Source organism: Odocoileus virginianus, chromosome 9 (assembly GCF_023699985.2).
Source record: "Odocoileus virginianus isolate 20LAN1187 ecotype Illinois chromosome 9, Ovbor_1.2, whole genome shotgun sequence".
NCBI lineage: Eukaryota > Metazoa > Chordata > Mammalia > Artiodactyla > Cervidae > Odocoileus > Odocoileus virginianus.
The window spans coordinates 25640919-25668899 of record NC_069682.1 but is presented as its reverse complement, the minus strand read 5'-3'; the positions used below and the strand labels follow the sequence as shown (position 1 = coordinate 25668899).

Sequence of the window (27981 nt, the reverse complement as noted above, 5' to 3'; positions counted from 1 at the left end):
GAGAAATAGAAAGTGGCTTCGTTAATGAAGGAGGTGTTATTGTAAGGCAGTCATTTGCAAAATAAAGATAATACTACACTGGCACAGATTTTGAGAGAAATAAATGAAATTATATGTCAAGATGCATAAATTTATTATTATAACTAGACTCATTATTATATATTTTGTAATAAAAAATAACATGGTACCCCAAAACTAATATATGTCAATTATGCTTTAATTTTTTTAATTTAAAAATTATTTTCTTTTGATTGATGAATATTTTTAGTAAAATTCCCGAAAGGTAGAGATAATATTACTCTGAATTTAGGTATGATTTTTTATTGTATTGAATAAAGGAAATTATCCATGATTTATTAATGGGCACTAATGCTACATCTGTCATCTGTACTTCCTATTTCCCAAATTTGTATTTCTTCCTTTGATTCCAAGCCCCTTAGCCTTTCAAAAGGAAAAACATGCTTTTAGACCAGAGGTTGCTCAACCCTGGCTGCTCAGTAGAATCATCTAGGGGCTTTTGAGAAACACTGATGCCCAGGCCTTATCCCAGAATAGCTAAGGCAGAATCTGGACATTAGTCAATCTAAAAGCTTTCCAGGTGCTCCTAGTGTGATTCAATACTGAGAATCACTAGTAGAAAATTAAACACTACCTATGCTATTTAAAAATCACACACTTGCAACAATACATTTTCTGGTGTCAGCTTCTCTCCTGACGTCATTTTGTTGAGCATGACCTGCACAGAAGACAACACTGAGCGTGGCCTGCCGTGCGTCCCTTTTTGTATCCCCATCACCCTTTAATTATACTTTTCTTATTGTGGCTAATAGTCCACCTTATTGCATAGTTATTTTTGTATGTATTTAAATTATCTTTTAGAATATACCTTTCCTGAAGATAAGAACACTGACAGTGCCTTTTAATGGCAGATCTTTGCTGTTTCAGTTGCCCACCTTGATTTCACTGTGGAACGACCCTGCATCCCCTCCCCAACCTTCACTCCTGCCTTATACCTCCCTTCTGAATAACATAACTATTTTTTTAAATGTACTTATTTTATTTTGGCTGTGTCAGGTCTTAGCTGCAACGTACGGAATCTCTGCTGCATTATGCAGGGTCTTTCGTTGCAGTGCATGGACTCTAGTTGTGGCACAGCCTCCGGAGCACATGGACTAAGCAGTTGTCATGTGCGGGCTTAGTTTCTCCACAGCATGTGGAATCTTATTTCCCCAACCAGGCATCGAACCCATGTTCCCTGCATTCCAAGGTGGATTCTTAAGTGCTGGACCACTAGGGAAGTCCCCTAATACACCTATTTTCTTTTCCTAATTCAGGTGTCACCTCCACACACTTAATTTTGTTCTCATGGAATTCCATTCACCATTCATACTTCTTCCAAGTGTTTTCCCCCTCAAATTATCACTAGAACGGCTTTACAATTCTTCCTCTCCCTTGGTTCTTCCCTTACAGCTTCACTCTTCTCTTCTTCCTACTAACTCTGTGCCTCATTCTCTCCTATCACTCAACCACCTTTTCTCTAGGTCCCCCACAAAGGGTATTAGCCTCATTCAAAGGAATAAGTTGCCCAAAGGACAGAGCTGGGGTGTTCGAGGGCATCACTTCTGGCCAGTGTTGGTGAGGTGTTCAATGAGAGCTAGACCTTGAGACAAAAGAATGGTTAGTGGGGAAGACCAGATCGTCCATACTGGTTAGGTGGGGTGGGGGCAAGCCGTGGGTGAGGATATGGCCCATTGTTGCAATGCCAAGAGGAAGAGGTAAGATAAGAAGAATAACCAGCAAGTTCATGATCTGCCAAGAAGAAACAGGCTAGACTCAGGGACAGATAGAGAGGAAAAATAGGTAACAAAGTGTAGAGATCAGAGTTCACAAGGCATACAGTTAATGAATGAAAGATTTACAGGTTCTGGTTTGATCAGCACTCCACACCTATCCTGTCAGTCTTAAAGTGCTCATACTTAGACACCTTCTCGCTCTGCTCCTTATTAAAGACCTTTCTCCTGATAGCTCTCCTAGAGCTATCAAACTAGGACTTTGTGGTGTAAGAGGTGCAAGTTGCTTATAGTCCTTAGCATAGATGGTAGACAGACATGTTAGCTTCTTAGATGTAGTTCCTGTTAACAGAGCTGAGGGAATGAGGAGATCATGTCAGGCGTTACAGGGGCTGGATTGGACCAGAAAGAAGTACTGACTCAGGCAGAGGCAATCTTAGGGGTAAATGCAAGTTACTGCTGTGAAGAGAAACTGAAAGTTCATGCTAAAAGGACAGCATCAAGCATGGGATCAGAGAGACATGTCTAAGGCCATAAACAGGAGGAGGGATCAAAGCCAGAATATTTCTAATATTTTCATGAAGCAGAGTGCAATCGTGAAATAAACACTAGGCATGCACAGCGTGTCAGAACAGGCATTCCCAAGACCTGGACTCGTGTGCTAGGATAGCTAACCAATTTAAGGACACAGGGGCTGATGAATCTCATCCAAGAGATCCCTCCTATCAGACAGGATAGACCCAGAGTTGCCCATCTGAGATTTCTTGATGGAGGACGGAGCTGCTCTCTTGGGTGTGTATGAGTATCCAAGGGCACCCTTCAGACGGCCCCTCCCACTGGACCAGAGTGGGAACAGGTCTTGGAGGTTGTAGCTACACCAACCTCACTAAGCATTTACCTGGGGCCTCATGTAAGACTGCTGAAGTCAGTCTTGAGGGTGTATAATAGAGGTCAGGTGCTGAAATGTGTAGAACAGCACATACCAGGGGAACTGGTATGATTGCATGGGGAAGGCAATCAGAGCTGTGAACACTGTAATTCTGAACTTTGTAATAGACTCTCTGGCAAAGATAGATGGGGTGGATGGTGGAAGGAGAGTCAGCAGCTCTCTCATCTGAATCCCTCCCCTTGCTATCTGGTACTTATTGATCAGGGCCTTAGATTGTAACGTCCCCCGTCATGCTAATGGAGGCCTGTAGGTGTTTCTGGGCAACCTGAGCACCTACAGGGATCTGACCAGGAGCTGGGCTCACAGAGGTTTAGGATGATCCCAGGAAGAGGTGGAGGTAAAACTGTAAATAACACCAAAGGGAGTATCCAGGGGAGGTGAGTTCCGGGAGCTGTTATTTCTGGATGACTCACGTACCTGTTCATCATTGCTGACATTAAATACAAAGAGTGCCACTGTCCCAACCTCCTCTGAAAAGTGTCATCCTCAATAAATTCCATAGCTGCATAAGGATATCTGGGCACTGATGATGGTAACTTCCAAACCATCCCAGCAGAGTCATTAATGCAGACAATATTTCAGAGCCCACTAAGTCACAAGCCTTAGGGTCCTTGAGCACAGCCCTGCCCTGGCCTCCCCAGAATGGGGGATGGAGGATCCACTTGGGGGTCAGTCCCCCCCCCCCCCTCAGCACAGTGACAGCTCTATCAATACTCGTCCTTGACCTTGTTACAACCACCCTCCAATCCCATGAGGTGAATAATATCACCCCCTGGGCAAAGAGACACGGCGTGATCAAATGACTTGCCTTGTCACATAGCACTGAGCAGAAGACCTTGAACCCAGGTTGGCACTGTTTCAAAGTCCATGATCTTACCAACTAAATTAGTACTGCCTCAAGGTAGAGAACAGTCTTGGGGGACAGAGAGCACAGCTGAAGGACACATCAGTTGGACACTGGTCAGGGCTTGCTGATTTCAACATTAATTCCAATCACAGCCAAAAGGGAAGAGAGAGTGAGTATGAATGATGGGCACCAGGTGGTCTAGAAGGACCTAGCTATTCCAGAATCCATCTAAATCTAGTATGGGGATTTTCCACAAACTTTTGTTGAGGGGCCTGGAAAAAGAAGTTTTTTGTTGTTGCTGCTTGTTTCTATTTTTTTAAATCAAGAGTCAGACTTGATTTTGGTGGTTAAATGATGAGTTTCTCAAAATGACTAGGTGGAAAAGATCTAATGCTGGGAAAGACTGAGGGCAAGAGAAGGGGATGACAGAGGATGAGATGGTTGGATGGCATCACCAACTCAATGGACATGAGTTTGAGTAAATTCCAGGAGATCACAAAGGACAGGGAAGCCTGGGGTGCTGCGGTCCATGGGGTCACAAAGAGTTGGACATGACTTAGCAACTGAACAACAACAACGGTACTCACTGAAGGTACATCCCGGGACCCAAGAAACACCAGGACAGCAATAAGCTTATGAAAATAATTATTTAAAGGGACTTCCTTGGTGGTCCAGTGGTTAAGAAATCTGCCTGCCAATGCAGGGCACACAGATTCAATCCCTGTTCCGGGAGGACCCCACATGCCGTGGAGAGATAAGCCCAGGCCCCACAGCTAGTGAGCCTGTGTTCTAGAGCCCAGGATCCACAACTACTGAGCCCACGAGCTGTAACTACTGAAACCCTCGCAGTTTAGCTCCCATGCCCTGCAGTGAGAAGCCACTGCAATGAGAAGCCCGAGAACCACAACGAGAGAAAGCCCACAAACAGAAACAAAAAGCCAGTACACTGCAGAACAGACCCAGCAGAGCCAAAAAAAGAATTATTTAAGTAAAAGAAAGCATTAGTCTAAATGGGAAGTAAGGATTACAGAATCTTTCAGACGAATACAACTATATTATAGAAATTTGGAAATAGAACAAAATAAAATCAGGTACAATTTGAATTCTATCAGATAATCACTGTTATCATTTGATAACATTTATATACATATTTTATATGCATATTTATAGACTTTGTAATAATTCTATGCATATTATTTCATATCCTGCCTTCTTAACAATATTATATCATATGCACTTTTCCATTTTGAATAACAGTCTTCATAAGTTTATTTAGTTATATAATATTTCATTAAGTGAGCTATAACCAAAATTAATTTAAATCATTCTGCTCCTGTTGGATATTTAGATCACTGCAAGTTTTTGCTATTATAAATTATTCTGCAGTGAACATCTTTATGCAAATGGAATTTTATTTGCATAAAGTATTTTAGATTCATTACTTCTTATATTTACTACTACTCTAGGCCAGATCTTAAGCATCACATAGCTCCATGAATGAATTCACATGCTAGTCAGTCTCCCTAGCTTCTGATCTATCCTGCATAACACTGAGATTAATTATCCAAAAATGCCACTTTCATCATGTCAATTTCTTACCTAAGATATCCTTCTCTGTCTGCCTTCCATCACCTGGTATAATTGGACTATTCTATTATAACCTTTATAGACCAAGTGGAAGTGTGTTGGGGTCCCGAAGGCTGATCAGCAAGACCCAGGAAAACAGATGGTAGAGGTAACTTAGTAGACAGGAAAAACTAAAAATCAGCTAGACTTGTTGGTAATAGGATATCAATAAGAAGCAAGCTATTCACCTCAAAGAAACATGGGAAGCCCTGGAAATTAGAGGCACTAAATAAGACAGAGGGAGGCATGAAATGAAACCAGAAATAGAGTGACCAAGACTTCCCAGGAGGTCCAGTGGCTAAGACTCTGCACTCCCAATGCAGGGAGCCCAGGTTCAATCCCTGGTCAGGGAACTAGATTCCACGTGCCACAACTAAGAATTTGAATGCCACAACTTAAAAAAAGATCTTGCACTGCACAACCAAATAAATAATTTTTTTTAATAGAGGGGTTAGTTGAAAGTGGCTGTAAAAAGTTTCTTCCATACTCCATGAAGTTGGGTGCTCCTCACCAACCCAGAAAAGGTGTGGGAGGTTTACTTTTGGATAAATTAAACCCTACAATCTGCACATAGACACCAGACACAGTAGAGGAAGGCAGTGAAGAAATGTCCCTAAGATTTCTTTGCATGAAAGTTTGTATAGTGAATGGTGTAGTCTACCCCATTGTCATCTCCCAAGCTTAGACCACCAACCACCAACCTGTCTCACCACTGTTCCCCATCCCTGCCTCTAACCTACTGGATTAAGTGCACATACATTTGCATTTGAAGGTCAACCAATAGAACAGTTATATGCCTGCCAATTACCCTACAGTGAAGCAAGCACACCAGACAACAAGCCTTGTTCATACTCATTAAGTTGCCAAGTAGGACTTCTAAAATACCCAGCTTTTAACTGTAAAAGGACAGCCCATGATCACTGAGCAATTGAGGAACACCATCTATGTTGTTCTTTTCCAAGACTGTTTTGGATATTTTAGGTCCTTTACTCTTCCACATAATTGTTATGATTTTTTTTCACCATATATTAACTTTGTCTTTTCCAAAACCTAATAAGTGTGCATGCTAAGTTGGTTCAGTCATGTCCGACTCTTTGAGACCCTACGAACTGTAGCCTGCCTGGCTCCTCTGTCCATGAGATTCTCCACGCAAGATACTGAATCGAATCAGATAGTATGTATTCCAGCTTTGTTCACTCAGCATGCCTGTGACATTCAGGCATGTGTAAGTAGTACATTCCTTTTGATTACTGACTAGTATTACACTGTATGATTATATCACAGTTTTTAACCTACTTTCCTACTGATAGATATTTTGTCTCCAGATTTGGGCTAATATGAAGAGAGCTGCCACAAGTGTTCAGGTTCGTATGTTTGAGTGGATATACAATTTTGTTTCTCTTGGGTAAATAACTAGGAGTGGAATTGCTGGGTCAAAGAAAGGGATAACATTACAAGAAATTACCAAACCTTTTCCAAGGTGATATTATAATTTTACATCCTACCAGTTGCTTCACATCCTCCTCTCAACATTTTCCACTCTCATTTTTTAAAATATATTTTAGCCATTAGAATGGTATCTCATGGGTTTTATTTTGTTTTGTTGTTAGAAGTGGATATTTATTTTAGAAACAATTTCAAACTTAAGAAAAGTTGCAGATAAAGTACAAAGTACAATCCCCCTTGAACCAGTTGAGAGTAGTTGCCAATACCATGTTCTTCACTCTCAAATAATATTTCCTACAGAAAAGGATTTTATCCTACATGATCACAACACTGTCATCAAAATTGCTAAACTCTCATGATTACATTACTAGTATTTAAGAACTACTTGCCAGAAAGGCCATCATCAAAAAAAATCTACAAACAATAAATGCTGGAGAGGGTGTGGAGAAAAGGGAGCCCTCTTACACTGTTGGTGGGCTTGTAAATTGGTATAGCCACTGTGGAGAACAGTATGAAGTTCCTTAAGAAACTAAACATAGAACTACCATATGACACAGCAATCCCACTACTGGGCATATACCCTAGGAAAACCATAATTACAAAAGATACATGGACTCCAATCTTCATTGCAGCACTCTTTACCATAGTCAGGACGTGGAAGCAACCTAGACATCCATCGATAGATGAATGGATAAAGATGTGGTACATATATACAATGGAATATAACTCAGTCATAAAAAGGAACAAAATTGAGTCAGTTGAAGTGATGTAGATGAATCTAGAGGCTGTCATACAGAGTGAAGTAAGTCAGAAAGAGAAAAACAAATATATATTAACGCATACATATGAAATCTAGAAAAGGGGTATGGATGAATCTATTTGCAGGGCAAGAATAGAGGTGCAGACAAAGAGAACAACGTTGTGGACACAGGAGGGGACGGAGAGGGTGGGACTAACTGGAGAGTAGCATTAACATATATACACTACCATGTGTAAAATAGATAAATACCTAGTAGGAAGCAGCTGTGTAATACAGGTTGCTCAACTTGGTGCTCTGTGATGACCTAGGGGAGTGGGATGGGAGGGAGGGAGAGAGGCTCTAGAGCGAGGGAATATATGTATACATGAATTTTATTAAAATGTCTATCCTCAGGACTTTCCAGTGGCTCACTCTGCACTCACAATGCAGGGGGCCTGGGTTTGATCCCTGGTCAGGGAACTAGAAGCTGCATGCCAGAACTAAGAGTTCGCCTGCTGCAACTAAAGATCCCACAGGCCGCAACAAAGACCAAAGATCTCAAGAGCCGCAACTAAGAACCGATCCAGCCAAATATATAAATATTTTTTTAATGTCCTTTCTCCTCCCACATATCTCTGGGGGTAAACCCTGACTCATTTAGATTAGTGTTGTAATTCATCTCCCCTGCTTCAGTGATATGTTTAGGAAGGGTCATCTATCAGTCAGGAAATTAGAAGCTACGTTTTGCAGGCTAGATATAAAGGGTTCTAATATAGGAAACTGGTGGATTACTCAGAAAAAAAAAAAAAAAAGGGGCCTAAGAGAGCAAGGGTCAGATAAATCATTACTCATCTTCTCAACCTGAAGCATTCAAGCAGATGGCTCTCAAAACTCACCTTGAAGTTTCTCTGAGTATCACATCCGCTCACAATTCTGGCTGAAACAGACTGGAGAATAATGATCTTTCTATCACTCTGGCTCAAGGGTTCCTCCTGCACACATGCTCTAGTATGGAACATATGATAAAGGGGATTCTGGCAAATGTAGCTCCTGGCTTCTCCTCTTCAAAGCAAAGGGGAACTTAGCAGGGGTGATGATGACGCCAAATCAACAAGGGATAATCCAACCCAGGGCATTGACCCAAGTCAGCCAAAGGCACAGGAGGGGAAGAAAGCTGGAGAGCTTCTGAAAAATATTGGCTGATAAACTAAATAAAACAAATACTTGCAGTAAGGATAGTCCTCCTTCGCTTTCCACTGGAGTTCTCTTCTATGTGACTCTTGGAACCAAAGGATTGATCTTATGATCATGAGAGGAGCCAGTTGAGATGGAGGCAGATACATCTTGAAGCTTGTCCAATCTGAATTTCTTGTTATGTGAGAATATATGTTCTTATTTAAGTTATTTTCAATTGTTTTTTCTGCTATTTATAACAGACAGAGCACATTACTCAGGTCATGCAGGTAAATCCCAGGAGAAATCATTTACAAGAGTGAAAATGGGAGACTTAATGAAACAAGACTGGGATAATGAGTTGCAGTACAGAGCACAGTGGCTTTTATTCTGTGCTTTGTGCTATTTCATGTTGTAAAGATGATATATGCACTACTTGGATAAAAGATTGAATTGGAAACGAAACAGTCCAGGGACTTCCCTTATGGTCCAGTGGCTAAGACTCTGCACTCCCAAAGCAGGGGGCCCGGGTTCAATCCACGGTCACAGAACTAGATCCCACACGCCACAGTTCAAAGTTTACTTGTGGAAACCAGCATCAATAAATAAAAATGGATATTTAAAAAATAAGGGACAGTCTGACAACTTATGTCCATCTCCAGAGTGAGCTTTTCTTGATTTACTCTGATCTATAGAACAAAAAGAAATGGCAGCTAAATGACACAGCTTGTCCTTTTATCTTGGTATTCTCAAAGCCAACATCTAAGATTGTGTAGGTCCTCGAGACATGTCTATTGAAGAATGGGTAAATAAACAAATGAATAAACACATTCTTTTTAAAAATAATGTTGGGGGGGACTATACTTTCATTCAACTCAATCCATTGCTCAAAAAATAATTTAGAATGACACTTTTATTTCAGCTTTATTTCAGTTGAGGAGCCATACAGAAAGTTTCATTAATTTTGCTATCTTGTTTTTTTCCCCAAAATTATAACTTATTATCATTATATACTTTAACCACCAAAGTATGTTCCAAATTTTCCTTGATTGTTTCCAAAAGTCCAATGCATCTTTAAGGATGAAGATTTTTCATTGCTGAGAACTGAAATAACTTGACATAAACTCTGAAGGTAATTCCAAACAGAGACCTGCATGTTTTTGAACAATGCAATGTTGAAATGCAATGCAAAGCAATGACGTGTGAATACAAAGATTTCAACATACATGTTGACAACTTTGAGGAAAAACTCCGTTTATTTGGAGTATTAGTGCTACTTGGCATGACAAAAATGCGTTTATCTCATGGTTACATGTCATGTAACACATACATTTATCTATATGAGGGTAATGGGAAGACAGTAAAGAGGAAATCCACAATGTCATGAAGACGTGACTAGTTAATGCCAATTTAGTTTTTAATGTTCCTGTTGAGAATCACTGTTTTAGTGCTCCCAGGGAATCTTACAAAGATGAAATAAATGAGGCACTAGTGCTACAGTTTTGCTGCCCAATGTCTGTTTGATCAGAATTTAATGGATCCTTATGGCCCTGCTTTCTTCCTTTCTCTTCACTTTGTCTAAACAGCGTTTGCTAGGTTGTAGGTAGGGATACCTGAGGACACTTCACATTCAGAGGAAGCATCGTTGTGACAGCAAAAAGTCACTGGATAAATATAAATAGAAACCACAGTGTCTCAAAAATTGTCAAAAGGGGATAGATCTTACAACCCACAGCAAAACTTGAAAATCTTCGCTTGCTTTCTCCCCTCTGGTATGTCACTGGGCCTGGCAGGAACACTGTCCTGGTCTTTCTCTACATTTCCTTGTGCCTCCCCCCCGCCCACCACCATCTCCTTTCTCCACTTCTGGCTCATGTTCCCCTTCCATACACACACCGCCTTCTTCCTTCTCTGCACATCGGCTCTCATCTTCCGAATCGGCTCCTTTCTCAATTTGCCACTTCCTGAGATCAATGTAACTGTTCTTGGCTGCATTTAATTCCCTCTCTCCCATTAGCCTGGTCCAGTGCAATCCTAGGACCAGGGACACAGCGTCGGTCAAGACAGAATTCGCCTTGCCAAGGTGAGAAGCAAGGAGATCCAACCAGTCCATCCTAAAGGAAATCAGTCCTGAATATTCATTGGAAGGACTGATGCTGAAGCTGAAACTCCAATACTTTGGCCACCTGATGCGAAGAACTGACTCATTTGAAAAGACCCTGATGCTGGGAAAGATTGAGGGTGGGAGGAGAAGGGGAGGACAGAGGATGAGATGGTTGGATGGCATCGCCAACTCAATGGACATGAATTTGAATAAATTCTGGGAATTGGTGATGGGACAGGGAGGCCTGGGGTGTAGCATTCCATGGGGTCGCAAAGAGTCAGACATGACTGAGCAACTGAACTGACTGAAGGTGAGAAGGTGAGGTGTGAATCCTCAAATATTATTATTGTTTCTTGTCACACCAACATCTGATGGGCAGAATTACATTTCACTACAAACTATGACGAATAACCTTAACCAGATATACTCTTAGGACATCATCAGGTACAACAAGGTCTGGCTACAGAGTCTAGGTGAACAATTCAGGGACCACTTATTCACTGAATATGGCTACAGCCCTGCTGGGAGCTGATTAAATTGGCATTGATTTACATGGATGGATTTACATGCATTTACATAAGATATGGCTCAGTGGTAAAGAGTCTGCCTACTAACACAGGAGATGTGGGTTCTATCACTGGATTGGGAAGATCCCCTGGAGGAGGAAATGACAACCCACTCCCCAGTATCCAGTATTCTTGCCTAGAGAACCACATGGGCAGAGGAGACTGATGCTACAGTCCAAGGAGTCGCAAAGAGTCAGACACGACTGAGCGACTAACACTACTACCACTACATATAAGGAGCTATCTCATGCCTGGGACTACCTCATCCCTCAGAACCCCTTCCTTTGATTTGATACCTCAGCACCACTTTTCTAGGCCTGAAAGGGTGTTTAAAGCTCCAGAAAGTGCCAAGAACCCTCCTACATCCCCACACCCTTCTGCTCTCTCTGGACTCTGAACCTTGGGTGAAGTTCTGAGGACTGAAGTGTAGGGAAGCTGCAGGAGCAGAAATTCCTATTTATTATAGGCTTTCCAAATAAAATACAGGGCACCCAGTTAAATCTAAATTTCACATAAAGAATGAATAATTTCTTAGTATGTCCCTAATATTGATGAGATAAGCTTATTTTAAAAGCACTCATTCTTTATGTGAAATTCAAATTTAACTGGATACTCCTGTTTGCTTATCTGTTCTTACCTAGGTCTGGTAACCCTAATTTATGAGAATCAACCAAGAGTGAAAAAACCTTAGGCTTAAAAATGGAAATTCTCAGGTATAAACTGCCTCTTGAGTTGCCCTCAAGAAAATGTATCTGAAACATCAAAATATCAAGAAAGCAGTCTCTGAAAGACAAATACTATATGATATCACTCTCAGGTGGGATGTAAACTAGGGCACAAATGAACCTTTCTACAAAGCAGAAATAGACTTGTGGTTGCCAGGGGCGGGGGGAAGGACTGGGAGTTTGGGATTAGCAGATGAAAACTACTATGCACAGGGTGGACAAACAAGGTCTTACTGTATAGCTCAGGGAACTATATTCAACATCCTGGGATAAACCATAAGGGAAAAGAATGCTTTTTAAAATGTCTGTATGCGTATAACGGAGTCACTTTGCTGTCCAGCAGACTGGCACAACATTGTAAATCAACTCTACTTCAATTTAAAAAAAGAAAAAAAAAAGCAGTCTCTGAAAATACCAAGATCAGACAGAGGGAGTCTGCAGCACTAAAATGTTTACGTATCTAAACATATTTTATTGGTCTCCTACAGATAGAGACCAAGTCAACTTGTCCTAAAAGAGTATATGGTGTTGTAGGCACATGAAAATTTACTTGTCAATAAGTATAGATGAGCTTAAAGTCTCTTCTTGGTTCCTGGAAGGGGGAGCTGGGAATTTCAAGGGAAAATGCTTATAGGAATGTTTAAAAATCTGAGGGAAATCTACATTGCCAAACTGAGAGATTATATAGATCAAAGATCCTACAATAAAATGTAAGTACAATGACTTGGAAAACTTAAGAGGGATGAGGGTAGGCATCAGGCAATGTGCAAAAAAAAAAAAATAAAAATCATGATTTTTTTTTTCCCCTTGAAAAACACTAATTGAGTAGAAAAGTTTAAATCTGAAGTGATAAATTCAGTATAATCTGGCTAATTCTCACTTTCTTATCTTCAATCTTGATTATTCTCATAAAAAGGACGAAATGAGGAGTCTCACCCTAATTCTTCAGAGAGTAAAACTATTACAGTCACTTCATGGACCTGAATCATTATTTTAAAGATAAATATGTAATATATGTTTATGTAATTATAAACAATTTCAGTTAAATTAGTGAAAATTATTAGCATTGTATAGCTATATCTGGGCTTCCCTGGTGGTTCAGTGGTAAAGAATCCACCTGCCAAGCAGGAGATGCAGGTTCAATACCTGTCTTGGGAAGATCCCCTGGAGAAGGGAATGGTAAACCACTCCAGTATTCTTGCCTGGGAAATCCCATGGACAGAGGACACTGGCAGGCTACAGTCCATAGGGTCACAAGAATCCAACAGGGCTTACCAACTAAACAACACAGATGTATCTATGTGGATTATTCATTATTAATCATCAAATTATGAAACCAGAAGAATCACCAAATTACCTAAGTTTCATAGCAGATATTCTATTTATTTGTCTTGCTTTGCCGTTTTAAAGACTATCAATACATACCTCTATTAGATACAGATATCAAAGCATTCTTGAACAAAGGTTTAACTACAAAGGATTTTACAAGTGAAATGAGACTGTTTGGCCTCCCAGCAAGGATGGAACAGAGCATGTGCCAGTTCAATGGTAGCAGTAGCTACTGAAAATGATGAATTCGAAGCAGCTTCCTGCACCCACAGCTATTCCCTGTGGCATGAATAGGATGGTGAACCCAGGGTGAGTTTGTCAATGATGAGATTTAGCCCAAGTGAAAGCAGAGCTTCCCTGAGAACAGATCAGGGAAGCAGGAAGAGGTGTTTGGAGCAAGTAAAAAGAATGAAGCAGCAGGAGGCTTTAGAGTGAAGGCTCAGGTAGTCACAGGTAAGACTGTGCTGTTTATGTCTCCTCTGAAAAAGTCCAAAAACGACTCCACATGCTCAGCTCTCTGTTTGAAGGAAACAGACTCCATTCTGCTGAAATATGATTTTGGAGCCATGACGGTTAATTTTGTGTCAACTTGACTGGCCTGATTAAACATTACTTCAGGGTGTGTCTATGAGGGTGTGTCTGGATGAGATTAGCAGCTGAATCAGTGGACTCCATAAAGTAGATCACCCTCCCAAGTGCTGGTGGGCATTACCCAATTCATTATAGGCTGGTGTAGAATCCTGAACAGAACAGAGGAAGAGGTATTTACCCTTTTGCTTCCTACCTCCTTGATATGGGACACTGACTTTCTCCTGATCTTGGATTTACACCATCAGTTCCTCTGGTTCTGACCTTCAGACTTAGGCTGTAATTACACTACCAGTTTTCCTGGGTCTCTAGCTTGTAGATGCATTTCATGGGACTTCTCAGCCTTTGTAATGACTTGAGTCAATTCCTCAAATAAATCTCTTTACCTACATATATATTGTTAACCTAAAACAATAAAGCAGCCAATTATTTTACCAGTAAAATGGGTTCCTTCTGGAGCTGCAAAGGATTGCCATTCAGTGCGGACAATGATGGTGAACCACGTGGTAAAACAAAGGAGAAGAAACTTTTTTATAGAGGAGAAGGAAGAGTTGGGAGGGGTTATGACAGAGTCCAAAGAGGGAAACTTGGAGGGGGAAATACAGTGGCTTTTCATTGGTTGGGTTGTAACAATCTGATTGGCTGAGCTGTTGCCAGGCGGAGAAAACTTTTTTTGCTCCTGCAGTCAGTGTTAAAGTAGTGTCGCTTCCTGCTGGGGATGCAAAATAGGTCTCTTATTGTTGGTATCTGCGTTGATGTCAAACGGCATGTGTGTGACTACTCTTCTGCCTCCCAACTCCATTTCAGTGAAGTTTCCCTTCATTCATTTGCATAGTATCCATATATCTACAGCTATACCTCTCCTGCTGCTGCTGCTAAGTCACTTCAGTCGTGTCCGACTCTGTGCGACCCCATAGACGGCAGCCCACCAGGCTCCCCCGTCCCTGGGATTCTCCAAAGGTCCATATAGTTAAAGCTATGGTTTTTTCCAGTAGTCGTGTATGGATGTGAGAGTTGGACTGTAAAGAAAGCTGAGCACTGAAGAATTGACGCTTTTGAACTGTGGTGTTGGAGAAGACTCTTGAGAGTCCCTTGGACTGCAAGGAGATCCAACCAGCCCATCCTAAAGTAAGTAAGTCCTGAATGTTCATTGGAAGGACTGATGCTGAAGCTGAAACTCCAATATTTTGGCCACCTGATGAGGAGAACTGACTCCTTGGAAAAGACCCTGATGCTGGGAAAGATTGAAGGCAGAAGGAGAAGAGGATGTCAGAGGATGATACAGCTGGATGGCATCACCAACTTGATGGACATTAGTTTGAGCAAGCTCCAGGAGTTGGTGATGGACGAGGAAGCCTGTTATGCTGCGGTCCATGGGGCCACAAAGAGTTGGACATGACGAGCGACCGAACTGAACTGAACTGATTGGTTCTGTTTCTCTGGGGAAACCCTAATAGGAGAGTAAAAACAAGTCCATGAGGCATCACAGAGGGAAATGAATCCATATTTGCCAACACGGAGGCCTCCTCTGGCACATCCTCTTTGCCCAGCCCCAACCACTCACCATCTAAGTTCCATTTTCTATTTTTCATTCAGTTTTAGAAGTGACAGTTCATGTGAAAAACAGCAGCTTTTTCTCACTTTGGCAGCTAACCAAAGAGTATACTCATTGATGGCAGGAGAAGTCTCTCAGATCTGTATTTCCCAGGGTTCTAAAACCTAGAAGCAATTGCTTTGCGCACAGATAGGAGTTTCGGTGAATTAATGAATGCAATCTCCAAATGGTTAACATTTACAAACACTAACTAGCAGTATGTTATTAATCTCCAAAAACAAACCAGACTGAATCACAGAGACCATCCTGCTGGGGATGTAAAGTAGGTCTTTTATTCTTGGGATCTGTACTGACCTCTGTATTTACAATTCTCACCCAGACTCCTTTAGAATGAGACTGAAGCATGAGGTCAGGGGAGTGGAAAACAGACTGCAGACACCGAAGGTATGGCTGTGGCTTTACCAAACTTCGACCAGCACTAAATTAGCCAACACAAAATGAATAAAAGTCCTGTTAGCATGTCACACACACTGGGGAAAGAACAAATGAAATCACATTGATAAAATTCATCTCTTTCTATAAAATTTGTTCATTTGATCTTTCTCCCAAACCTTCTTTGACATGATTAACCAAAGATTGAAAACTGAAGATAGAAAACAAACAAAACCCCATTGGATTATCTAGTCCACATTTTTTGGCCCGGTGTGCAAATTGTGTGTTCCCTAGAGAAACATTTTCTACTTCTTTTTTAGTAATTTTTTTTATGTGGACCATTTTTTTAAACCCTTTATTGGATTTTGTTAAAATATTGATCCTGTTTTAAAATTTTGTTTTTGGCCAGGAGGTGTTTGGGATCTTAGTTCCCTGACCAGGGATTGAACCCACACTCCCTGCATTGGAAGGCAAAGTCTTAACCACTGGACCACCAGGGAAGTCCCTAGAAATATTTTCTAGAACTTTGTCTAATCCATTTCTGGTAGATTTGCTCGTTTCAGCCTTTTTCTGAAGAATTTATTCCAGTTGTTTAATCACTCAGTCGTGTCCAACTCTTTGCATCCCCATGGACTGTAGCCCACCAGGCTCCTCTGTCCATGAGATTTCCCAGGCAAGAATGCTGGAGTGGGCTGCCATTTCCTACTCCAGGGCACATTCCCAAACCAGATATCAAACCTGCATCTCCTGCTTTGGCAGGCAGATTCTTTACCACTGAACCACCAGGGAAAGATTCCTTATTCCAGTTAGGCACAACTTTGACACCTGAGAGTTATTCTGAGATTTCCATTTCAGTTTGCCTTAGACCCCTCCCCTGTCACCATACTGTGGGTCGTTTTCACATTCCTTTTTAGGCATAATTTAACCATGCTTCACACATTAACTTGAGTAGACAGTATATGGTATAAATTACAGAAAACAGCGATGTGTGAAGACATTCTGTGGTGAATAAATTAAAGCATTAATTTCAGACATATCAAACTAACACTTTTTAAATTTGTGGTTCATATAATTTTCAGGCCTGTTTTCTAAGGTCTTTGGAATGGAGGAATTAGATGGAAGATTAGTCTAAAACTTCTACTTTTATTTCATAGGATAGAGATCAGCCATTCCCATGAATATTTAAAAGAGAAAGAATTTTAAAAAGAGAATTTAACACAGAGGACCTACTCAGATTTACGGAGATGTTGACATTCAGATATACATGTGAGAAAAACTGGGTTTAGCAACTCACCAGACATTATCACCACCAATCTGGCAGTGAAGAGAATTAAGACTACTGACAAGCAGGAGAGGACTTTCTCACCCACTGAGGATTTCTGCAACTTGGTACAATGAGTCTAAGTTGACTGAAGAAGCAAATGTGTTTATATTGCAAAGAAAAGATTTTACAAAGGAGAATCTAACTCAAATTTACCAAAATTGCTAGCTGGAAACTATTCTCAGCACAAGCTCACCAGGGATCCTGGAATTTCTGCTTTTCACAGCTGATACAGAACCACAGCATGTACATGGAACTGGCACCAAAATGCAACGTGCACACACACACACACATCTTTTTAGGTAGTGAGACTTGAGGAAAATGATCAAGTTCATTCTTGCTCCTAGTTTTATCATACTTCATAGTATTTATCACTTACTCTATATCTTTATTACCTCTTTCCCCCAACCCCTTCTAGAATTCAAACCGCAGCACGCCAGGCCTCCCTGTCCATCACCAACTCCCAAAGTTCACCCAAACCCATGTCCATTGTGTTGGTGATGCCATCCAACTGTCTCATCCTCTGTCGTCCCCTTCTCTTTCTGTCCACACTGCATGTGGACCGAAATTTTTGTTTTGTCTTGCTCACTTCTATAACCAGGGGACCTAGATATGGCCTGACACAGGGTAGACAGCTAATGAATACAGCTTGAAGATATTCATTTGGCACTGATTCTCTAGTTAAGGAACAAAACAGAAAGATACCATGCCTACTTTTCTGTTAAAAAGAGCTAACTCTCCCCCCTAAAACCAATACAGAATGGGGGAAAGCTCTTTAATTTCCTAAAGGTAGGCTTTAAGATAGTGTTAGTCCTTAAAGATAACTGGGAAGCATCTAAGATCTGTCCATCTAATGATGGTCTTGATGACAAGGCTCATGAAGGCAGAGACAGTGTCTCATTTTTCTCTTGATATCAGCTCATGATGTGGACCTGGGATAAGGTAATAAATAAAAACCAGTTGGAATAGCTGACCTGGACTGTGTTAGTCCCTGATCTGGGCATTTCTATGTGTTAATTCAATTACATTTTTTTTACAATTAATTCTATGTGCGGGGTTACAAGTCTTACCCCCTAGTTTCTAGCTCATAACATAAGGCTTTAAGAACATTATTGAATAATTGGTAGTTATCAATGCTTTTGAACTGTGGTGTTGGAGAAGAGAGTTGCTTAGACTGCAAGGAGATCCAAACAATCCATCCTAAAGGAAATTAGTCCTGGGTGTTCACTGGAAGGACTGATGTTGAAGCTGAAACTCCAATATTTTGGCCACCTGATGCAGAGAGCTGACTCATTTGAAAAGACCCTGATGCTGGGAAAGATTGAGGGCAGGAGGAGAAGGGGACAACAGAGGATGAGATAGTTGGATGGCATCACCGACACAATGGACATGGATTTGGGTGGACTCTGGGAGTTGGTGATGGACAGGGAGGCCTGGCGTGCTGCGGTTCATGGGGTCGCAGAGTCAGACACAACTGAGCAACTGAACTGAACTGAACTGAATGTACTGTCTCCCAGCTCCAAATTCGCCCTTCTCTGAGCTGGCAGCTGGTGGAATGCAAGGCTGTCAACAGAGGGCGCCAGAGGGACACACCTCAGCCCCAGGAAGACATCCCGTTCACCTTCCGGCCCTCCATGGCTGGTATTTGATGTTGGAGGCTGGTGGCCAGCTTGGAGGAGTCCAGTGGCACTTCCAGCCACTCTGTCCTCACTGGGAACAGTTTCTGCAGTCCAGCTCTGGCCCCACCTTCTGGACTGTCTTCCCCCACATGAGGTTGTTGCTGTCATTGTTTGGTTGCTAAGTCGTGTCTGACTGCAGCACATGAGGTAGCCACAGCTTCTCGGAAGGGGGCTGACTCTTAGCCTTGGGTTTAGGGGTGGGACTGGGGTGACCCCTGCCCTGGTCCTCTGTCCCTTTATTGTCCCCTCTCCTTCAGCCAAGACGTCATGGCTGCAGCCTCTGTAGCGCTCGAATGCTTTTTACCCTGTTTAGTAGCTCAGCTCCTTCTACTAATTACCAAGCCTTTACATTAAATTGTCCTCAGATACAGTGCTGGGAGGATGCTATATTATATCAAACAATGAACCACCCAAGATGCTGCTGATGGGAAGCAATCAAGCTGGGCTTCAAAGCCAGGAGATCTGGAACCAGAGGACACACTCCAAACTTCCATGCTACATTGTCTCAAACATTTGGGAGAAAATTCAGGTCAGCTTCCCCTATGGCCTGGACACCACTCATGCCACAGAAAGTACTTACTTGCCTAGAATCTCACTCAATGGCAAAAAGTAACAGTTAGAGGAGGAAGGTACTCAAATGCACCTCCTCAAGTATGGTTTCCAGGTGGCGCTAGTGGGAAAGAAACTGCCTGCCGGTGCAGGAGACAGAAGAGACACAGGTTCAATCCCTGGGTGGGGAAGATCCACTGGAGGAGGGCAGGATAACCTACTTCCGTATTCTTGCCTGGAGAATCCCCATGGACAAAGGAGCCTAGAAGTTACAGTCCACAGGGTCGTAAAAAGTTGGTCACGACTGAAGCCACTTAAGACCAAGAGATGGAACACTGGATCTCGGAAAGACCCCTGTCCTAGTCCTTGGAGCGCCTGTGTGCCCCAACTAGAGAGTCTGGGTGCCACAGTGAAAGGTCCTGCATGATGCAACCAAGACCTGACACGGCCAGCTAAATAAATAAACAAAACAGACAGGCAGAGTGGGACTTCACACACACAGAGGAGCAGGTGTCGTGAAGACAGAGGCAGAGATCAGAATGATGTGGCCACAAGCGAAGGAATGCCGGCAGCCTACAGAAGCTAGCAGAGGTGAGGCCCAGAAAGAGGCCAAGAACAGATCTCCTCCAGCGCCTCGGGAGGGCACACAGTCCCCTGCTGCCACCTAAACTGTGACCCCAAGGGACCCATTTCTGAGTTCTGACCCCCAGAAATAGGAGAGAATAAATTACTATTATTTTAAGTCACCGAGTTTGTGGTAATTTGTTACATCAGCCTCAGGAAACTGATCCACCGACAAATTCAAGTTTCTCATGTGACTGGAAAAGATCTACATGATTGATCCTTTAACAACACTGATTTGAGCTCTGTGTGTCCACATATACTTGGAGTGTTTTTGGACTTGTACTTGGAGTGTTTTCGGTAGTAAGTCTTACAGTACTGCATGACCCACAGTTGGTTAAATCCTCAGATGTGAAACCTTAGATACAGAGGAATCATGGATACAGAGGAACTGCATAGGTGGAAAGTGGACTTTAGTTATATTCAGATTTTTTACCATGCCAAGAGTCAGTGTCCCTAACTGCAGAGTTGTTCACAGGTCAACTATAAAGCTACCTTCATTAAAATTCAGAATTTTAAGAACATTCAGGATGAAAATACGAGCTATAGATTAGAAGACATTTGCAAAATAATATTCTACAAAGGACTTATATCCAAATATAGAACTCTTTCAAATGAAAGAAAAAAGACCAACAACTGGTAAATGAGCCATTAAAAAGAATGAAATAATGCCATTTGCAGCAACAGGGCTGGACCTGGAGATCATCATATTAAGTGAAGTCAGAAGAAAAAGACAAATATCATATGATGTCGCTTATAAGCAGAATGTTAAAAAAATACAAATGAACTTATTTACAAAACAGAAACGGACTCACAGAGTATGAATTTATGGTTACCAGATGGCAAAGGGTGGGAAGGAGGGATAGACTGGGAGACTGGGATTGATGTATACACACTGCTTTATTTAAAACAGATAACCAACAAGGGCCTACTGTATAGCACAGGGAACTCTGCTCAATATTCTCTAATAACCTAAATGGAAAAAGAACTTGAAAAAGGATACATGCATATGCATAATATAACTGAATCACTTTGCTGTACACCTAAAGCTAACACATTGTTATCAATTAACCATGCGCTGCATGTGCTCAGCGTGTTGGATTCTTTGCAACCCCATGGATGGTAGCCTGCCAGCCTCCTCCATCCATGGGATTTCCCAGGCAAGAATACTGGAGTGGATTGCCATTCCCTTCTCCAGGGGGATTTTCATAATCCAGGGATTGAAGTCGTCGTGTCTCTTGTATCTCCTGCATTGGCAGGCAGGTACTTTACGACTAGCACCATCTGGGAAGCCCATTAATAGTTAATTAACTATACTCCAGATCTGGTCTCCTCGGTGTGTATGCCCAGAAGTGGGGTTGCTGGGTCATATGGCAGTTCTATTTCCAGTTTTTTAAGAAATCTCCACACTGTTCTCCATAGCGGCTGTACTAGTTTGCATTCCCACCAACAGTGTAAGAGGGTTCCCTTTTCTCCACACCCTCTCCAGCATTTATTGCTTGTAGACTTTTGGATAGCAGCCATCCTGACTGGTGTGTAATGGTACCTCATTGTGGTTTTGATTTGCATTTCTCTGATAATGAGTGATGTTGAGCACCTTTTCATGAAACCAGATCTGAAAGAGACACATGCACCCCAATGTTCATCGCAGCACTGTTTATAATAGCCAGGACATGGAAGCAACCTAGATGCCCATCAGCAGACGAATGGATCAGGAAGCTGTGGTACATATACACTATGGAATATTGTATTAATATTAATTAAATTAAAATTAATTGATTAAAAATTAAATTAATTAATTAAAAATTTAATTAAATTAAATTAATTAAAAAGAATTCATTTGAATCAGTTCTAATGAGATGGATGAAACTGGAGCCCATTATACAGAGCGAAGTAAGCCAGAAACATAAAGAACATTACAGTATACTAACACATATATATGGAATTTAGAAAGATGGTAATGATAACCCTATATGCAAAACAGAAAAAGAGACACAGATGTACAGAACAGACTTTTGGACTCTGTGGGAGAAGGTGAGGGTGGGATGTTTCGAGAGAACAGCATCGAAACATGTATATTATCTATGGTGAAACAGATCACCAGCCCAGGTGGGATGCATGAGACAAGTGCTCGAGCCTGGTGCACTGGGAAGACCCAGAGAGATCAGGTGGAGAGCGAGGTGGGAGGGGGGATTGGGATGGGGAATACATGTAAATCCATGGCTGATTCATGTCAATGTATGACAAAAACCACTACAATATTGTAAAGTAATTAGCCTCCAACTAATAATAAATGAAAAAAACTATACTCCAATATAAAATTAAAATTTTAAATGGCCAAAAGACTTGAACAGGCCTGTGAAATAAAAGGATGTCCAAATGACCAATAAGCACATGAAAATGTGCTTAGTGTCATTGGACAATTGGGGAATGCAAATTAAAATCCCAATGAGGCAAAAATGTACCACTATGCTCCGATTAACACCAAGTGCTGGTGAAGATATGGGATAGCTAGCACTCTCATATACTGCATGTGAGAGTGCGTGCTCAGTCATGTCTCTTTTGCAACCCCATAGACTGTAGCCAGGCTCCTCTGTTCATGGGATTTCCCCCCACACAAGGATGCTGGAGCAGGTTGCCATTTCCTTCTCCAGGAGATCTTCCTGACCCAGCGATACAGCCCAAGTTTCCCAAGTCTCCTGAATTGCAGGCAGATTCTTTACTACTGTACAACCTTTGATACAACTACTCAGGAAAACTATCCAATAGTACTTACTAAAGCCAAACATACACACACACACACACACACACACCCTACACACTCTAATCCAGAAATTCCACTCATGAACAGAACATATACACAAGATACAGTGTGCTTATGTCTACCTAAAGACATAAACTAAAACGTACAAGAACATCCATCAACTGTAGAATGGATAAAAAATTGCAGTATATTTATATAATGAAATAATATAGAGCAAAGTAAATGAATGAACTCTTGTACCCAACAACAGGAATGAATCTCACAGACATAATTGCTGAGCAAAAGCTTGATACAAAATGGTACACATTGTATGATACCATTTATATGAAGTTCAGGAACACAGGAAACCAAGCTTTGGTGATAGAGGTTAGTTAGACTTATGGTGTCCTTGGGAGATTATCTGCTGGGAGGGACCTCGGGGGAGCTGAAAATGTCCTAGATCTTAACCTGGCAGAGGGTGGTTTTTCTGTGGATGTAAACATAAGTAAAAGAAATTCATTGAGGTGAACACTTAAGATTCATGTTCTTTACTATATATGTTAGATCTTCATTTAAAAAACATTAACTTTTTATTTTAAAGAAATGGCAGAAAGTAAGGTTAATGCATCACACTTAAGAGTCAGGAAACCTGCATGGCATTTGAGCTTCACTAAAAAACAATCTCATGAAAACTGATTTTCCTCATTTGCAAATTTGGAACATTAATATCTATCAACTTCCTATAGCAATTAAGAGCATTAGATAATGTATAAGTATTCTTGAGTTCCTATATGAGAAGCCTCATATAAATATACAGTAATGTTTTTGGTGGTACATTTCAAGATCTCATTTTCAATTAAGTAATATCTTATAGACACTACCTCTTTTAAGTTACAATTGCTAAAACCCATGAAGTAAATGAAAATGGAAACTTGAGTTATGCCAGGAACAAACTGATAAACTGAGTCTAGACTAGGGCTTACTACTATTCTTTCCATGACCTTCTGATGGGTGATTGTCACAAAATGAAAAGTTAATATTTATACTTATTAATCTTCCTGGAGGATTCCAGAATCAACTGACAGGATTTTCAATTCCAGAGACTCCAATCAAAGATTACAAACAGCTTCAAGCCATAACACCATTCCACTTATCTCCTTTTTGAGGGTTATTACATAAATAACAGCCAGGTTGCAGTCATTATCTATGCACATAGTGTCGTTCAAATCATATAGTTCCTGGAAATCTGAGCCGTCTAATGTGGTAGCATTAGCCACATGTGGCTATTAAATATGTGAACTTGGCTAATCTGAATTGGTTTGTCCTCTAAGTGTAAAACACACACCATTTTCAAAACAGTGTGCAAAGAAAAAGAAATGTAAATTGTATCACTGAGTATTTTTATATTGATTGCATATCAAAATGATAATATTTTTAATATACTGGGTTAAATAAGATGTATTATTCAAATAAATTTAACTTGTTTATTTTTACTTCTTAAAAATGTGGCTGATAGAAAACTTTAAATTCTGTTTATGGCTTACATTATATTTCTATTGGACGGCAGGGCTCTAAATAAAGATGGAGATCTTTTTAATGCTGTTCTTCTCAGGACAGAGTTTTCAGAAAAGGATTTTTAAAAATTAGGGTTAAGGTTGCTTAAGTATTCTCTGGCCAAATTACCTGCCTTTATCAGAGATTAAAACCTATCTTTAATCTTTATCTACAATCAACTGAATTCTAGAATGGTCATATGATTAAATATTTGGCCTACCTGAAGTCATGAAATATTTGACCAGTTTTCCCTGAGCTTTAATAATATGTAAACCTGTGGCTCTAAAACCTTTGGGGAAACCTGAACAATTAAGACAGAAAAATGACCTTAATATATCTCCTGTAGGATTATGCAGAACACCCCTACATTAAAAACTCAAAAACAACAGACTGTTATGGACTTTCGTGGGGGTCGAGCTGTTATGACTCTGCGCTTCCACTGCAAGGCGCACAAGTTCCCTGGTCAGTGAACTAAGATCCTGCATGCTGCGTGGCAGCCAAAAAAACCAAACCAAACCAAATACCAAACAAAATACTGCTACAAGCTGAATTGTGTTCCCTGCCCTCACACTCCTATGTTGAAGCTCTAACCCCCAAACGTGAGGGTACTGAGAGGCAGGGCCTTTGGGAGTTAATCAGGTTTTGGATGAGGCACTGATGATGGGATTATAAGAAGAGATCAGAACTCTCTTTCCACCACTGTGAGAAGGCAGCTGTCTACAAGCCAACAAGAGAGCCCTCACCAGGAGCTGATTCTGCCAGACCTGAATCCAGGGCTTCTAGTCTTCAGAACCATGAGAAAGTAAATTTCAATTGTTGAAACCACTTTATCTATTGCATTTTGTATGGCAGCTTAAGTTACTAATATCTACCACTTAAAGCAATCTCTAATTAAACATCATTATTAATCTTTTGTTCTAGTTTAGTCGCTTAAGTCATGTCTGACTCTTTGGGACCCCATGGGCTGTATCCTGCCAAGCTCCTCTGTTCATGTGATTTTCCAGACACCTACTGGAGTGTGTTGCCATTTCCTTCTTCAGGGGATCTTCCTGGCCCAGGGATTGAACCAGCATCTCCTGCATTGGCAGGTAGATTCTTTACCACTGAGCCACCAGGGAAGCCCTCTTATTTAATCTTTTATTAATGGTAATTTTGAATATATTACCTTTTTTGTTATATAAAGATATGGTGATTTGCACAATGTGGAGAAAAAACAAGTATCTGTCGATTTTCTCTACCTGTTAATAGGACAAGCCTGACTTATGGCCTCTGTAGACCAACTTCCTCACAGACCATTTCTGTTGAGCCAGGAAGAAGGGTCAAGGAGAATAATCATTAATTTAAAACATTATCACAATGAAATATCTTTTCTTAACTATATAGAAAACATTTTTTCAGCAAAGGGAATTCATATTCCCACTTGAACTGAAAATGCTAAGTTGTTAATATCCCCCTAGGGATCTGCTTCTTGGTATGGCACCTTCAATGATTTTATCATAGCAAGCATAATAAAGTCTCATTTTATGCTCCAAGGCATGAACGATCCTAAATGTTCTTCAATCAGTACAGTCCTCAGCCTGTGGCTTCTGGAATAACATTTTTAAAGGCACTAAAAAAAGAAAGAAAGGGTCCCCGCCCAGGGGACAGAATCAGGTGTTTTGTTTCTTCAGAAATCTTCAAAACACCTTCAGGTACATGGTTTTAAAGAAAGAGAGGCAAAAAAACAGTAGTAAACCAAATAGAGTAGTTGACCAATCCTTGTTATCACTTTAATCCTTTCTGCTACCTTTTAGAACTCCGAAAAATGTATATAATTTTGTTTGTCCTACACATATTTTCTAGGAAAAGGCCCTGAACTCTGAACATAATCTCCAAGGAGACAGTGAGCAAAAATTAAAAACCTCTTACTTAAGGGTTCATTTTAGGGAACAAAAGGAACACTCCTCATTTGTTTATTTGGCCCCTGTTGCACTGGCATGCATGATCACAGTTCCTTGACCAGAGATGGAACCTGAGCCCCCTGCATTAAGTGCAGAGTCCTAACCACCTGACCACCAGGGAAGTCCCCTGAACTGTCCTTTTTCTCACTTTGAAACCAGCCTTCCCACTTATTACATATATACCACCTAATACACCCTGATGTTGGGAGGGATTGGGGGTAGGAGGAGTAGGGGACGACAGAAGATGAGATGGCTGGATGGCATCACCGACTCGATGGACATGAGTTTGAGTAAGCTCCGGGAGTTGGTGATGGACAGGGAGGCCTGGTGTGCTGCGATTTGTGGGGTCGCAAAGAGTCGGACACTACTGAGTGACCGAACTGAACTGAACTGACCACCTAATATAAGACCTCAGAAGGTGTACCAGGCTCTGCTTCTGCTATATGATGGGTTACCTGGTTCCTTGATTTCCTGGTGTGTATATGCTTATGCAGGTTGCCTCCAACTTATCCCTTTCTCTTAGGTGTCCCTGTTAAAAAAGAGGGGATCCTGGGGCTTCCTTGGTGTCTCCATGGTAAAGTATCTGACTGCCAATGCAGGAGACACGGGTTCAACCCCTGATCCCAGAGGATCCCACATGCTGTGGAGCAACTAAGTAGTTTCACAAATACTGAGCCTGTGCTCTAAAGCCTGGGAACCGAAACGACAGAGCCCTTGAGCCAGTGCTCCCGAACAAGGGAAGCCACTGCAAAGAGAAGCCTGAACACCAAAACTAGAGAAAAACCTGCCCAGCAAGGAAGACCCAGTACTGCCAAAAATAAATAATACATAAAATTATTTTAAAAAAAAAAAAAAAAGAGTGAGTCCTGAGCAGCTGCCTCTTCATTGGAGTGAGGTTGGCAGTGTTACCACATTTATCAACATACCCTCCCCACTTATTCCCTCCACTCTTTTGAGGTCACTGAACTTGTCACAGTGCTGGTTCCGACATCCATCTCTTTACTCTCTTTGTATTTGCGTCTAGAGATGACCAGTTCGGTGGCGGTACTTTTCAGCTTATCAGATCACATTTCTGACCTGCCAGTCCCCGCTGGTATAGAATTCTCTTCCATCCCCACAATCAAGTTGTTGTGAAAAAGCAGTGGAGTACTCTTAGCTCCCTAGAAAAGAATACAATATAAAACACAAGCTTTCCGTTCCTGCCGATTATTCTGGCTTTTGTACACCCAGTGGCAGAGCCCTGTGCACCTGCCTTGGCCATGTCTTCCCTAAGAGTCAGAAGAGAGGTGGGGCACCCACTGACGTCGCATTGCTCACCCCATCCACCCTCTCCAAGCCCCACATTCCAAGTTCTCTCCTTGAACTTAACTCCCAATCTTCCTACATCCCTCCTCGCATTGGAGTAAAGAACTGAAGCTCACTCTTTTCCATACTCGGCTGATCAGAAAATTCTAAAATCTCTTTTCCTTGCAGAGCTTAGATGGGTAAGTTTTGGGGTTTTGGTTGATTTTTTTCCCCCCCTAAAACTTGCCTGAAACCAGTGCCTGGTCCTCCGATATTCTGAATCTCACGGCGAGAGGAATGGGCTGGCCAGGGGGGTCACCGACACCCAGGGCCGTTGAGAACAAGATCGGCCCCGGGAAGATGCAGGCGAGCTCGGAGGCGGGAGCCAGGCCCCCCAGGGCAGCCGCACCCCGACTCGCCG

The 27981-nt window shown here is 41.4% G+C and overlaps 1 protein-coding gene and 2 long non-coding RNA genes across 12 annotated transcripts in view; 1 reads left to right on the top strand and 2 right to left on the bottom strand.

Moving 5' to 3' along the window:
* LOC139036586 (uncharacterized) overlaps positions 1–27981 on the bottom strand; it is a 44375-nt gene that overhangs the window by 15678 nt on the left and 716 nt on the right. The window lies entirely within an intron of this gene.
* LOC139036588 (uncharacterized) lies at positions 10553–27612 on the bottom strand. The gene is made up of 2 exons (XR_011489406.1): positions 27244–27612; positions 10553–15915 (listed from the first exon to the last, which is right to left on the bottom strand). It is a non-coding gene; the product is annotated as an uncharacterized lncRNA (long non-coding RNA).
* Positions 27672–27981, top strand: part of BEND7 (BEN domain containing 7) — an 86268-nt gene continuing 85958 nt past the window's right edge. For all 10 annotated transcript variants that reach the window (XR_002311607.2, XM_020881324.2, XM_070472103.1 and 7 more), the window contains exon 1: positions 27672–27760. The gene's annotated coding sequence lies outside the window, so the exon portion shown is untranslated. The remainder of the gene's footprint in view (positions 27761–27981) is intronic.